At 35.4% G+C, this 15576-nt stretch overlaps 1 pseudogene; it reads left to right on the top strand.

Moving 5' to 3' along the window:
• Window positions 1-5911: 5911 nt before the first annotated feature.
• On the top strand, window positions 5912-6614 carry LOC138074102 (zinc finger CCHC domain-containing protein 17 pseudogene; annotated as a pseudogene).
• The last annotated feature ends 8962 nt before the right edge of the window (window positions 6615-15576 follow it).

Here is a 15576-nt window from a genome sequence, read left to right as displayed (position 1 = left end):
AGCTTTTGCCTCTAGTTAAGATTGTCACGTCATATTTTATGAGCTTTTCTGAGAAATTCTTGGTATCTTTGACTTTCACAAAAGGCTTTCTCTAGAATTTACCTTCTTCAAACCTGGATACTATTCTTTAATATCAGAAAAGATGTGTTAGTCCCTATTAAGTTTTAATTTTAAAATTGATTGAATAATAAAATTTAACTGATATCTATGTTTTACAATTAATTTAAATGAGAATTATCATAAATAATCTGAAGATTGAATGATGCTTACTTCAACTACTAGGCTAAAGATTTACATACCAGTTTTAATTTATTTTAAATAAATGGCATTATCATTTGATAGAGAAATATAAAATTAGTGAACTAATTCAATTTTTTATTTAATTACTGTCACTTTGTACTAGTCAATTAGGAACATTTGGACCTACACAAATTTCAGAATGATCACAAAAAAGGGAAGTCTTTATATTTTGTACACAAAACTAGTTTAATTGATTTTTCTGCTACTTTGTATCAAATTGTCTTGGCATTGAGTAGATATGTTATTATCATCATGAATGTATGTGTAAAATTGATTAAAATTCATTTTCATAAAAACATCTATACTTATTTTATTGAATGTATTTAATTAATTTTTTGGTGGTGCCATGTATTTCAAAATAAAGTAAAACACTCTCTAGCAGCCACGTATGTGCATAATAAAATGACAAGATAGTGTAGTAAACCAATCTTTGAGATAGTTCATGTATTTTTTCTGAAACGAGTACACATGAAAATATTTTTAGATGTTTTTCACAAAAACCTTTTGCTTTTTCTGTCTTCCCCAAATATGGCGTGTATTTGGGACTCAAATATATTCATTGTAAATAAGAAGTAACAAATAAGAACAGCTACTCCTCTAGTGCCAGAAAATCATCAGAATAAGTTTCGTGTTTTGTAAAAGCACATTAATCTATCTTATTGTCATTGTTCAGTCGCTAACTTGTATCTGACTCTTCTGTGATCCCATGAGCTGTAGCTCACCAGGATCCTCTGTCCATGGAATTTTCCAGGCAAGAAAACTGGAGTGTACTGCCATTTCCTACTCCAGGGATCCTCTTAACTCAGGAATCGAACCTGTGTCCCTTGAACTTCCTGGATTGGTGGGTGGATTCTTTCAACATCACCTCACCTGGAAAGACCCAAATCTTTCATATAGATTATTGTCAGCAGAAAGTTCAAGCAGAGATCATTGCTCTGAGATATGTTTCTTAAAGCTATAACATCTAACAAGTAATAATATTTTAGGTATTCAGTACTTCATCCACCCACTTAAAGCTGTTTTTTAGGAGTAATTTCATTTTTCTAAATTACTACAACTTTTAAAAAACATCTCCCTTTAGCAAATCTTTCTGCAGAGAGCTGGAATTTTCCTGAGAATCATAGTAATTAATGAAAGTGAAGGACAAAGCAGAAAATGTATCCCTAAAATATTTCTATAGGTCTTAGTGTCTTTGCACTTGATCCTGCCTTGGCTTAGAACACTCTTCATCAAGCATTGGTTTCATTCCTGGCTTTCATGATCACAGAAATTCACCTTATCTCAGTTGACTTCCTACAGTTAATCTCTGTCTCCTCAAGGTTTTAATTTCCTCAGTGGAAGTTTTCACAATTTGTAATTACTTTTCTGTCTATTGGTTTATGGGCACAATAAAGGACAGAAATGGTATGGACCTAACAGAATCAGAAGATATTAAGAAGAGGTGGCAAGAATACACAGAACTGTACAAAAAAAGACCTTCATGACCCAGATAATCACGATGGTGTGATCACTCACCTAGAACCAGACATCCTGGAATGTGAAGTCAAGTGGGTCTTAGAAAGCATCACTAGGAACAAAGCTAGTGGAGGTGATGGAATTCCAGTTGAGCTATTTCAAATCCTAAAAGATGATGCTATGAAAGTGCTGCACTCAATATGCCAGCAAATTTGGAAAGCTCTGCAGTGGCTACAGGACAGGAAAAGGTCAGTTTTCATTCCAGTCCCAAAGAAAGGCAATGCCAAAGAATAACCAACCTACCGCACAATTGCACTCATCTCACACGCTAGCAAAGTAATGCTTAAAATTCTCCAAGCCAGGCTTCAGCAATATGTGAACCATGAAATTCCAGATGTTCAAGCTGGTTTTAGAAAAGGCATAGGAACCAAAGATCAAATTGCCAACATCCGGTGGATCATTGAAAAAGCAAGAGAGTTTCATAGAAACATGTATTTCTGCTTTATTAACTATGCCGAAGCCTTTGACTGTGTAGATCATGATAAACTGAGGAAAATTCTTCAAAAGATGGGAATATCAGACCACTTGACCTGCCTCTTGAAAAACCTGTATGCAGGTCAGGAAGCAACAGTTAGAACTGGACATGGAACAATAGACTGGTTCCAAATAGGAAAGGAGTATGTCAAGGCTGTATATTGTCACCCTGCTTGTTTAACTTCTATGCAGAGTACATCATGAGAAACGTTGGGCTGGAGGAAGCACAAGCTGGAATCAAGATTGCCAGGAGAAATATCAATATCCTCACATATGCAGATGACACCACCCTTATGGAAGAGAGTGAAGAACTAAAAAGCCTCTTGATGAAAGTGAAAGAGGAGAGTGAAAAAGCTGGCTTAAAACTCAACATTCAGAAAATGAAGATCATGGCATTTGGTCCCATCACTTCATGGCAAATAGATGGGGAAACAGTGGAAACAGTGTCAGACTTTATTTTGGGGGGCTCCAAAATCACTGCAGATGGTGATTGCAGCCATGAAATTAAAAGACACTTACTCCTTGGAAGGAAAGTTATGACCAACCTAGACAGCATATTAAAAAGCAGAGACATTACTTTGTCAACAAAGGTCCATCTAGTCAAGGCTATGGCTTTTCCAGTAGTCATGTATGGGTGTAAGAGTTGGACTGTAAAGAAAGCTGAGCACCAAAGTATTAATGCTTTTGAACTGTGGTGTTGGAGAAGACTCTTGAAAGTCCCTTGGACTGCAAGGAGATCCAACCAGTCATCCTACAGGAGATCAGTCCTGGGTGTTCATTGGAAAGACTGATGCTGAAGCTGAAACTCCAATACTTTGGCCACCTGATGCGAACAGCTGACTCACTGGAAAAGACCCTGATTCTGGGAAAGATTCAGGGCAAGAGGAGAAGGGGATGACAGAGGATGAGATGGCTGGATGTCATCACTGACTCAATGGACATGAGTTTGGGTAAACTCCAGGAATTGTTGATGGACAGGGAGGCCTGGCACACTGCAGTTCATGGTGTTGCAAAGAGTCAGACATGACTGAGAGACTGAACTGAACTATTGGTTTAATTGTTTATTGGTCTCTCTTATTGTATTGGGAGATTTGGGTAAGCATCAGCTTTGTGTTTTTAGCAAAAAACCTCCTACCACCAGTGCTTGACACATAGTAGGAGTTCAAATAAATACATGTTAAATAAATAAATGAGTGAAACCAACTTAACCACACTTTTTGTTTGGTCAAAATGTCTACTAACTAAAAATAACCTAAAGTGACATATTTTTGTGTGTGTGAAAATCATATATTCCAAGAAGTTGTTCTAGTTGCTTACAACTTCTGGTAACAATTATTTTTTACAAACAATTATTTGTTCTAAATTCTTGTGGCAAATTATTGGAACAATTATTTATTGTTATTTGTAATACAAAATTGTGGCATTCTGTCTATATTTACACAATACCAATATGAGGGCACAGAGTAATAACTGCTGAAAGAAATGATAATTCTTTTCACTTTGCCATCATTTACATTTTTATCAACTTCAGAAAAGCATAAAATGGTGAGAAAAATCTGTAAAGAGTTTACATACAAAAGAATATTTCAATGAAGGAAAATATGTCAGCTAACTATACCATATTTTGTTCTTTCAAAATATTACAAAATTGACATGGGACATAATGATATTTGATGTTCTTAGAAAAATACAATATGTTTAGGTAATTGTATGTGTGATATGGATGCATCATTGTGAGAAACACATAAGGAACTGTTAACATTTCAAGAACACAGATTTTCAAAGTGGTATGTATATGTGTCTAAAATTGCTGATGTGCTATAGTTAATTTTTATTCACTTATCTTTGAAAAACAATTTTTGTAGCTTATCATGAATCCCTAGAGGTGCTATGATTAAGTCAATATATGTACTTAAATAGTATGTAAATGTATTTAAGTATAGTGTTCTTGATATAGCCTAAGCTGTTTCACATGAATATATCCAACATTTTGCTTTTGGAGGGAGATAAATGTATTTTTATGCTTCATCACACATACTGTAAATATTCTTTATGCTTGTGTTAAATTCCCACCTTGCTTCATATCATCCATTCAATTTTTTATATATGCTGCATAATAAGTGCATGAAGCTAAATTCAAACTTTGTAAGAGTCTAACCCATGATAAGTCGATTCCATGTCTTCCTCTGTGCTTCACTGATCTGGTCAGAACATGGACTTTTTATATGAAAAAAACTGTTCTGTGATTGAAGCCATGAGGTCAGATGAGAAACTGGAATTACCAGAGAAATATTGTTCAATGGCATAACTATTGTGAATGATTTTTTTCCCAATTTTCTTTCTCAAAACAAACAAACAAAAAATAATAAAATTTCTCTGAGATTACTTAAACTCACAGAAGGCTAAAGCTAGTTCTATCACTTAAATCTACAAATGAAGGAAATGAGAAAGTGCTGGTTTAAGGTCACCTTTCAGCTAGAGGCTGAAGCAGAAACAGAGCTCAGTTCTACTAATTTCCAAATTGATGCTCTTCTCAGGCATCATTTATCTTCACTGGTTGTTTTAAGAAAACATGGAAATGGTAGTGAAGCATCAATATAAAATAGCCTTAGGCTCTTGAACTTATTAGCTCTGTGGCTTTGGGTATGTGACAATACCTATGAAACTCAACTTTCCTGTTTATAAAGTGTCAATAATAATACCTGCCACATTTTCAGAAGTAAATGAAACGAGATAATAGGTACTTTATATGATGCTTACCATGTGGTAGGCATTCAAATAAATTGTACTATTATGATTATTTGCAATTAGCATTATTTTAAAAGTGAAGCATTACTATGAGCATGAGTAATCTTAAAGCATTCAGTATGAGACAATCACTGGGTGGGCAGAGCTCTCCTGATATTGGAAGAATCCAGCATTGCTTTGGCAGACCGTGGCTGCACCCAGTTTAGAAGTAATTAGTCCTACTCAACCAAGGTAATCGGGAAATTGGCTCTCAGACCATATTTGCAATTTTATGTGGAGAGAAATGATTCAATATTCAGTAATGGTTAGGTACTTTCGATGTTCAACCTTGAGGTCCTTGTGTAAATAGGATTGTTGTTGAAATGGAATGGAAGTTTTGACAGCAGGAACAGCCCCTTAATCAGATTTACACAGAAAAGGAGGGGATGTTCCATCATGGGAATGCCAATGAGAAGATGTGCTGAATGTGAAAATCAGTTATTTTTAATGTTAATGTAAATATTGGGAGTAATAACCAAACATCAATTGTCTTTCTAGTGTCTCTGTTTCATAAAGAGAAAAGAATCCCATGTTCATTTGTCATGATACGTTTGAAACAGTATTTTCACTTCAAATAAAGGCATAGAAATAGCTTATAAACTAAATAAGTTTCAGAAAAGTACTCAGTGATTGAGTAAAGAATGGAACAATCAGGATAAACTATGTGAGGAAGCAGTTTTCTGTAACAATAATAGAGATGATCGTAGAAATATTGGCAGGTTTGATTGGGTTTTGGTGTTTTGTGCAATGCTGCGAGGTGAAACCAGAGGCTGACACTCAAACACTTCAATTAGCTTTAGCAGGGGAGAAATGGAGGAACCACAGAACATTAAGGATGAATTCAGGAAGACCCAAGACCGTGGAGAACTTGCCAGCTCTCTACACTATTTTCCAAGGAGAGGCTGCTATGCTCACAGACTATGGAGCCTTTATCAAAATCCCAGGCTGTCGGAAGCAAGGTCTAGTCCATCAAACTAGACTTACCCTGTCATGTGGATAAGCCCTCTGAGATAGTAGATGTTGGAGCCAAAGTGTGGGTGAAGCTTATTGGCCAAAAGATGGAAAACGATAGGATTAAAGTATCCCTCTCCCTGAAGGTTGTCAACCAAGGGACTGGGAAGGACCTTGATCCCAACAAGGTTATCAATGAGAGAGAAGAGAGGCAGAGGCTGCCCTTCCAGGATTACACTGGACAGATCACCCTTGAGTCTGTCCTGAACACTACCTGCAAGAAGTGTGGCTGTAAAGGCCACTTTGCAAGGGATTGTTTCATGCAACCACGTGGGACCCAGTACTCTCTGATACCCAATGAGGAAGAGGAGAAGGAAGAGGCAAAATCAGCAGAGTTTGAAAAGCCTGACCCCACAAGAAATTCTTTTAGAAAAGGAAAGAAGTAAAAGAAACATAGAGACAGGAAGTCATCTGATCCTGACGGCTCAGACTCTGAGAGTGATGCAGGAGAGAGGGCAAGGCACGTGTCAAAGGACAGCAAGGCAGCAAAGAAGAAGAAAAAGAAGCGCAAGAAGCACAAGGAGTGAGAGTGGAGAGTAGAAAGAGTGGTGGAGAGAAGGAACCAGGAGCCTGTGCTTTGAAGCCCTGGCTCCTAGAAAGGCTCACTATTAAGAATAAGGCCTCCCGCACTCACACTCTTCTCTCCCATGGGAGATGGCATCCCTCATGCCACAGGCAAGTTTGGGAGTCAGGTATTAGAAGCATATGCCTGAATTGAGTTGTTTCCTTATCACTCTTGGTTCCTTTGCAAGTGACCCTGCAGCTCACCCATTCATTCACCCAACTTCATTCAGCAGAAGGTCCTATTACCCTCTCCAGCTGCCACTGCCAGATTCCCGTACAGGAGTCCAGGCTAGAGCCGCAGGAACTGCTGTGGGGGTGAATCCCGCTGTAGTTGAACATAGCGATTGGTCCCTTCCTGTTGGCCTACCCTCCCTGGTCTGATTGGCGGATGGTCTCTGCTACGTCCAGCACAGGGGCAGAGGGAGACTGGCAGTATGAGGCAGAACGTGGTAAGAAGTGGTGCTCACTTCTTCCATTCCCCCAAGACGATTCTGCTATGTTAGGAGTAACAGCCAGTGGTCACAGCCAGAAAACCATTGTTTGCAATGTCTTAGCTAGAGAATCCCAGGGATGGGGGAGCCTGGTGGGCTGCCGTCTATGGGGTCGCAGAGAGTCGGACATGACTGAAGCGACTTAGCAGCAGCAGCTTGTTTGCGACATTCTGTCAGACCACTGAACCAGACAGCTCAAGCCGAAATCATTGCTTTACTTTGTAGTTATTTCACTGTGAGTCAATTGGTTCCATTTCAGGTTTCTGATTAAATTCCTGATACTAAATATATATATATAGGCAGGTTTGACCCCACAGACTGTAGCATGCCAGGCTTCCCTGTCCACAGAATTCTCCAGGCAAAAATACTGGAGTGGATAGCCATTTCCCTTCTCCAGGGGATATTCCCAACCCAGATATCAGACATAAGTCTCCAGCACTGCAGGCAGACTCTTTACCATCTGAGCCACCAGGGATCAGAGCCGAGGTTAAACCACATATGTGTTGATTAGACTTGATCCATGACTTTGGAGTTGTTACTATCGGCAGGACTTTTCTTGGAGAAAACAGTATTAAAATGGGAAGCTGTAATTTCTCTAAAGCTCATTTTCTCCTCTTTAAAATGAGTGATTATACAAAATGACCATTTAAGTCTCTTTCAGCTCTAAACAGTGAAAACTATTCTATCATGAATTCAAAGATAGAGTCTTTCATCCTGTACATGTATCCAGAATCCATCAGGACGGAGGCTTGAGGGGAGATGTTCCACCCTGTGAGGTTCTTCTTATCAATCAAATCAATGCCCAAGATTATCAGAGGATTTAGGACTGAGCCCAGAGATACTGCTTCCACAATTACAACCTAGTTTGTTCCTGACCCTTCAGGACAACATAAACCTAGTGTTCACTTCAGCAGGAAATCCCAGTTTCAAGGCCAGAAGCAGAACTGCACAGTTCTCCAGAACTGGGGAGTAAGTTGCAGCATACTAACTAACCCATTCCCTCAGTGGCTGTGATATAAGCGAAATCACAAAATCAGCTCCCTGCTTTTCCTCACATATTTTGACACTTATAGCTTGTTACATCTTGTCTGGAACATCTTGTCCATGTTGTTTGGAGCATGGCTGAAAGTATTCAGTGGTCTTCAAGCCTCAGGATTCCGATTCTACAAAATTTTAAGAGAGACATCCATTCCAAACTTCCTTTGTTTAACGTACTCTAGAAATCGAAGTGCCTTTAAGTATAAGTGACAGGATAATAGAACTCTAAGTCTTTGCAGTGAATATTATACTTTCACTTTGCACCACAGAGCTCAAAATGCCTCACTTTATGCTGATGGTGGGTCTTTTATTACAGTTTTTCGTTCTCCTTCAGTTAAAGCATGTGACAAAGTGGTCACTTGCAGAAAGAGATGAAGGGGATAAGAGAGCATGAAATCCACAGAAATTGAGACCACATTAAACACGAAGTAGATGTACTTCCATCTACCTCTATTTGTAGTTTAAAATTTAAATTTGCTATACGAAGAAATTCACAATGACAAATCACTTTTCTGGTTAAAATTAGATATCTTAGGGGAAAATAAAATAATACAGTAAAGACAAATTGGAAACACAGTAATCTTCAAAAATTCATGTAAATCAAATATATAGACATATATGTATAACATTTAATTATTCATAGTTATTAAAAATATACTACTAAAGGAACCTAAAACATTAGAATTGAATGTGCTTTATCAAAATAATTAATTTCTGTAGCCATATGAATCTACTACAGGAAGGAAATAATGTATATTGCAAATTGAAAATAAAATAAAGGAAATGCCTTTCCTGAATGTAAAACACCAAACCCATATAAATATCCATCTTACTAAAAAGTGGAGAGAAATTGCATGAAGCTAATCCTTTTAAAACAAATTTTTGTAAATGTATTTTTACCGTAAGTGTCCTTTCTGCTGATAAACAACATGTAAAGTTAAAGAGAGGAAGATGAAAACAGTAATCACCATTCTCCAAATATCATTTTGGGAAATCATTTCAGAATCTTTTAAGTCAAATTTGATTTTTATCTCTTGATTGAAAATAAGTAGTGTCTTCCTCAACACAATAGCCTAGTTTTTTCAAATAAATGAATATGACTAACAAGTGAGGATTATTAAAATATTATTTTACATTTTTAAATGTATCTACATAAATTTAACTAATGGGTACGATATATCTGTGAGATACATAGGACTCCTTTCTAAAGACTAAGACACCAAGATTAATTAGGATAAAAATCAATAAATCAGAACATAATTTTATATTTGATATAAAGATTTTTTAAGAAAAATAAAGCACAATTTTAAGAGGATATAAATGATAACTTTATATATTACAATTGTTCCTACATTAGACTAAGATACTGAATCATATTACAGACTGGACATTTGGTAAGTGGTTTTGTTTTTCAAAGAGATGTAAAAGCAATTTTATCATGTGATGGTCTTTTATAATGGCCGAGCTTTGATTAGCAACAATTCTTATTAATTTAGCCACCAAAATATTTTGGCTTATATTTATAGATTTTTAAGAAGCATTATACATAGTGAGAGAAAGGAATTTAAATTATTTGAATACTTTGCTTTATCATCATCTAGAAGTACTTTGCAATTAGTTTTCCTGCTTTATTAGCATCCTGTGGCAATCTTTGCACTAAAATGTCAGCCTTGTAGTTTCATGAATCATTACAAAAACATCATCGAGTATGATTTATAATCCACAACAATTCTTTTTGATCCAAGAAAATAGACCATGTTGCAGTAAGTCATTCTTGGACTCCATCTTCAAGTAATTTGAGGGAAAAGCTAAAATTGTGATCTGGTTGGCTTCTTGTGAGTGATCCAGTCATGGCATTAAAATCAATATATATCAAAAAGAAAGAACAGAAAGCATGGGTAACAAATAATTCAATTTAATACACATATTATACCTAATAGTTCCTATTTTAATATGTTACTTTTAATACCTGGACTTAATACATGTCCAAAGTGTACTTTCATTTTTATTTCCTTAGTATCTTTTCCTGTATGGCTAAAAACATCACATTATCTTCTTTAAAGGAAAATCTTTGTTACATAAACATTTGAGTATTTTAGGAGAAAACACATAATTCATGTCAGAAAGACTGTGAACTCTTATTCTAGGAACCAGTGTCTAAAAATTAAAATTAGTTTTAAGACAGTCTTAATAATTACTTTATAAGTGTATAGTTACCACATAATTTTAATTACAATAGTTTCCTGTTATAAATAAAAATCCTAGTAACAGTTCTTAATGGAATTCACCATTCACTTTTGAATGGTAACATATTAAATATTTAGTTTTTTATAAATGTAAAATTTTATTTAATACAAACTTTAAAACATACATTATTTGGCTCCTTCATCCATGGGATTTTCCAGGCAAGAGTACTGGAGTGGGGTGCCACTGCCTTCTCCATATTTAAAAATTAGAGTTCAAAAACTAAACATATTTTCAGGTAGATAATTTGTTTAAATTTTTCTCCAGAGATCTACTTTTGTAAGCATATTGAAAAACTTCATAAGTAGCATCAGAGAGCAGTTTGCAATGAAATGGTCAAGAGATATGACTAAGTCAGTTTTGCAGAAGGATTCAAGCATTTTAGAATAGAGATGTTAAACCGCTAGTTTCCAGCTATCAATGTATTAATTTATACCAAGAATAAATCCACAGTGGTAAGATTACCAGCGGCGTAGGCCCACAATAAATCATATGAGATGTAAGCTAAAAAATAAATCTGTATATTCATTTGAGAAAGATTGTAATGGGCTTTATAATTTTAACAAAATTTTCAAACTGATTTTTCCTTTAAAATGTTTAGATTTGCTACCTAAAAAATGAATGAGTGAAACATCAACAATGTAAAAATTGAACACCTATGAATATACCCAATAACTTAAGAATTAGAACCAACAATAAGCTGAGACATTTAATAAAAATACAAGAGAAAAATAAACTGTTTTTGACATTTCTGTATTGTCAGTATCATTTCTGCCTACATGTAGGCTACTTGATACTTATTCTGCATCCTTTTTACAGTAAAACTTCTTTGAGGACTAAAGTACTAACCTTTAAATTAGTGCCTATTTAATTTAATAACTAAATCCATCAAACTTCAGACTCACTAAAATGATTTCATTTTCCTTTCTAGTTAGTCTGAAGTGCTTTATCTTAAAATGTTAACTGTCAAAATAATGGATTTTTTTCCTCCATAAGAATAACTTGGATTTCTAACATATCTCGTCAATCATTCTATTTAAACTGGGTGTGCATAAATTGTTCCACCACTAAGATTCTCTTAACTCCAGTGTGTAAGTCTGGACGGGGTTGCTCATCTCTACTGTGAAAAAGAAACAAGATCATGTTCTGAAATGAATTTATAGTCTTTTGCTTATAGTCAGAATGTATTTTTAGAGACAGAAAGTTCTATTATTTTATCAAGTAATGGAACAACTGTAGAAATTATTTTGAGAAAATAGGATACTACAGAACACATTACTGCATTAAAATTATAAAGTAAAATACGATGTTATACATATTCTCCACAAGGTGATTTTTTTTTTTTTGGTATTTGAACTATCACCTTCTCTCTTTATATATTAGTAATAGTTGTATTTCTACTAAGAAATATTATCATCAGTCCTTCATCATATATTCTGGTATCCTATAATGTATATGATTAAGTTTATACTTTGTCATTAGCCAGTACACTGGCTTATTAATAGAAGGAAGATGTTAAACTGAGACAAATTAAGTTTTATTGCCAGTCAGTTAATATTAACCCAAAGGTGGTTTGAAATTATTTTTTGTGTTAAATGCAAAAGCCAACTTTTATGTATCAGAACTATTCCAGGTCTTACAATCCAGAGTGATACAGTTTAATCGTTGTCCTTTAAATTTGAATTTAAAGTATAAACAGAAAAAACTCCTTGCACTTTAGAGCAGAATTATCTTAACCTTTAAATTTCTAGTATTTCCATGAAAGCTTGATTAAAAAGCTGTGGTCTGACAAGCTAAAAACATATTGTAGTTTTATGAAAGTCTCCAATTGGCATAATGAGAACTGATACAATCTAATTGCTTAATCAGTGACATTCTTTTTACTATTATATAATAATCTATATTCTAAGTAAATTTGTAAACAAATGCAGTTATAATAAATATACTTAGGAAATTTATTTTATACTATTTTATTACTTACTGGAACATTTTGTGAATGTTCAAAGAATTTGATCAGGCAGTTCACTTACATGAAAATTCTTTGTGTCATTGGTGAATGAGAAAATGTTAGCAATGATCCACGGGACAATAACACACACAAACAGCATTTAAAGGTCTTATTTGGTGCTTTATGTCTTTTACAAAATGAAGCTGATTCTCCTTGCTTCGGAACTGGGACACAATTTAATACCAGCGGAAAATTTAGGCAGCTACTGGAATTACTACAATGCTAATAACTTATATCAAAAGAAAGGTTTAAATTTTGGGGAAACTCAATTCAATATGTATTATCATAATTATAAATCTATTAGCAATAAGAGTACTAATAAGAGAATTATATAGTACTAATAAGAGTACTATGTATGCTCTATATAAATGGATCTCCAAATAAAGTGGAATATTTGGGAACCTAAAATATTTCCCAAATGTTACAGAATTTTCCAGTGGGGTGAAGTCTGCATTTTGAATTTATATATCTGCTATAATCAGTAATTAATATTAAAGTATTACTATAAATCTAAAACACAGCCTAAATTATTTGAGTCAGTGTTGCATAGAACATGACTTCAATTGTGAATTATTTTTAAGGAATAGGAAGCAGTAGTTCTCAAGCTCTAGCAGGCATCAGAATCATGCTTGTTGAAACAGAGACTAGCACGCCCTCACCTCCAGATTTTTGGATTCAGTGGGTCTGTGATGCCATCTGGGAATCTGTGCTTCTAACAAGTTCCCAAGTGATGCTGAGATTACCTACCAAGAGACCACATTTTGAGAACCACTGATCTGAACGCAGCAGAGTACTTTTAGCACCTTCTTTGAGAAAGCCTATCATCACAGTCTCAAAAGACATTTATTGACTGTGAAGCTTAAGATTATTAATGGGTTTGGGAATTGCTTGTATTCAATATTATTCTAATAGTTACTAAAATAAATTTTCTGATAACCATAGATACACTAACAATTTTTCCTAGGACAATATAATTATGTAGTTATAAATGGTATTATCATAACTTAGAAATGGTAATAAAGTAACTATTGCTTTGAGGTTAAAAAATGTGTACTTAATTTTTTTCTTATCAGGTGCTTCCTTGGTCTCTTTGGTTCTAAAAAGTAGTCTATAAGCTAAGGGAATAAAATCCTTTTAGAAAGGATGATGATTATTATTATATTAGTATCTGTGATGGGTAAGTGTCTTCTGGTGAATAGATACAATGGTAACAACTTAGTGCAACATTCACCTTTGCACAATGTAATATTCATTATGTCAACCACAATCTTTTAACTTCTTGAAAAGTAAGATATTACTTTACTTTCTTTTGAATCCCCACAGGGACCTTAAGACCCTGAACTGTGAGATGTTCCATAAGAAATGATTGATTTAAGGACAACGTAACTTCAGCATTTAGAAGAATGCCAGGTAATAAGTAGATGCTTAATAAATGCTGATAGACCTGAATACATCCCTCATGAAGAGTACATGCAAGATAGATTATTTACCAATTTATTTGGACAGGCATCCTACTCTTTTGACTATACAAGCTGCTTCATCTCAGTGTGTTTGTTAGAAGTTGTAAAATGAATCGTGGGATGGTTTAAATATCCTTGCATTAAGGCAGATGACTTAATAAATGTCAAATTAGTTTTCAGTTACTAATTTTGCCCATGTCTATGCTATCAGCATTACAATAAAACCTGTTTCTACATTTAAAAAGTTCTCATTTTAACACTGCATCTATGACTCTGGACAAGCAAAATAAATATATCCAAAATAAACATATTATCATTGTTACTTGTAGTACCTGTGTGCATGTGCTCAATCGTGTCTGACTCTTTGCAGCCCTCTGGACTGCCAGGCTCCTCTGTGCATGGGATTTTCCAGGCAAGAATACTGGAGCAGGCTGCCATTTCCTACTCCTTGGGAACTTCTTAGCCAGGGATCAAACCCTTACATCTCCTGCATTGGCAAGTGGATTCTTTACCATTGTGCCACCTGGGAAGCCTGCTAGTGGTATAAGCTACAGTTTTAATGAGACTAGAATGGTGGAAACCAGATTTTGTGGCTGTGAAAAAGAGTTTTATAACCTAGAATTAGGGCTTCTGAGGCTTAAATAGACCTGTATATATCCCCTGAAATGTTAATATAATTTTTGCTTTTAAAGTGTAATTATTGTAACACAGATATTATCTTTGTTTTTTCATCAGTTCTGAGAATTGTACCCCAACATATGCAAGGGGATTTAACTGAATACACCGAATGACAATTACATCATTGTGAAGAAAAGATGAGCATGAAACCCAAAGACTAGAGAGTTATGAAGGAGTTCTGTTCTCCTCTTGCTGACTAGCAACCAAAAAGCCCAGGAAAAACAATTATAGTGTATAGGATGGGTGGTAGGGGAGAAATTGCAATAACATCTGATAAACCCAAATGCCTGAATAAGGTTGAGCTAATTTTTTCTAACACATTATGAGAAACCACTGAAGACAAAACACTTTCATAACAGAGGTCATTTCAAGGCTTTTTCTCTCTTTAAAGGAAGAAAGAAATAAAAGAAATAAAAGGAAAAGTCCTACTGTTCTGCTTCTATTTTTTAAAACTGAGACTCAACACACCAGTCCCCGGACACAGTACTGAGGCCTGCTGGCTGCGACACTCCCTCTGACTCTCTGAGGAGACATGGGCCCCGTGCACACGCCAGTGCCAGCAGGGCTGCTCTTGGGAAACTCCCTCTACCACCTTCGAAGGGGGGAAAGGACTGTAATGTTGCTTAACACGACAGACTCTGCTTCTTTCTCCCTTTCCTCACAAACTGAACAAACTGTTGCTGTAAGACAACACACTGCTAAGTTACAGTAACTTAAAAATTTATAGCAGGTTCTCTGCCAGGAGGTATAAGATGGGGCCACCTGTAGGCATCTAATTCCACTGAAAATAATAAATAATTGTGAAAAATTTCTGTGAGTCTAGAGGAAAGTGGCTAAGAACTGCGTTGCTAGTTGACTCCAATACGGATTCTGTCGTGGAGGATTAGAGAATTGTACTCTCTCCAACAAATATGAGTAATCCTTCTCTCTACAAAAGATCTGTTAAATGTAACACCAGACACCTGGGTGCCAGATAGACACAGCCATTCCTTGGGCCCTTTTGATA

The sequence above is a fragment of the Capricornis sumatraensis genome, chromosome 2, assembly GCF_032405125.1.
Source record: "Capricornis sumatraensis isolate serow.1 chromosome 2, serow.2, whole genome shotgun sequence".
Lineage (NCBI taxonomy): Eukaryota > Metazoa > Chordata > Mammalia > Artiodactyla > Bovidae > Capricornis > Capricornis sumatraensis.
Note: the sequence above shows the minus strand (reverse complement) of the source record. Positions and strands in the feature narration are given on the sequence as shown.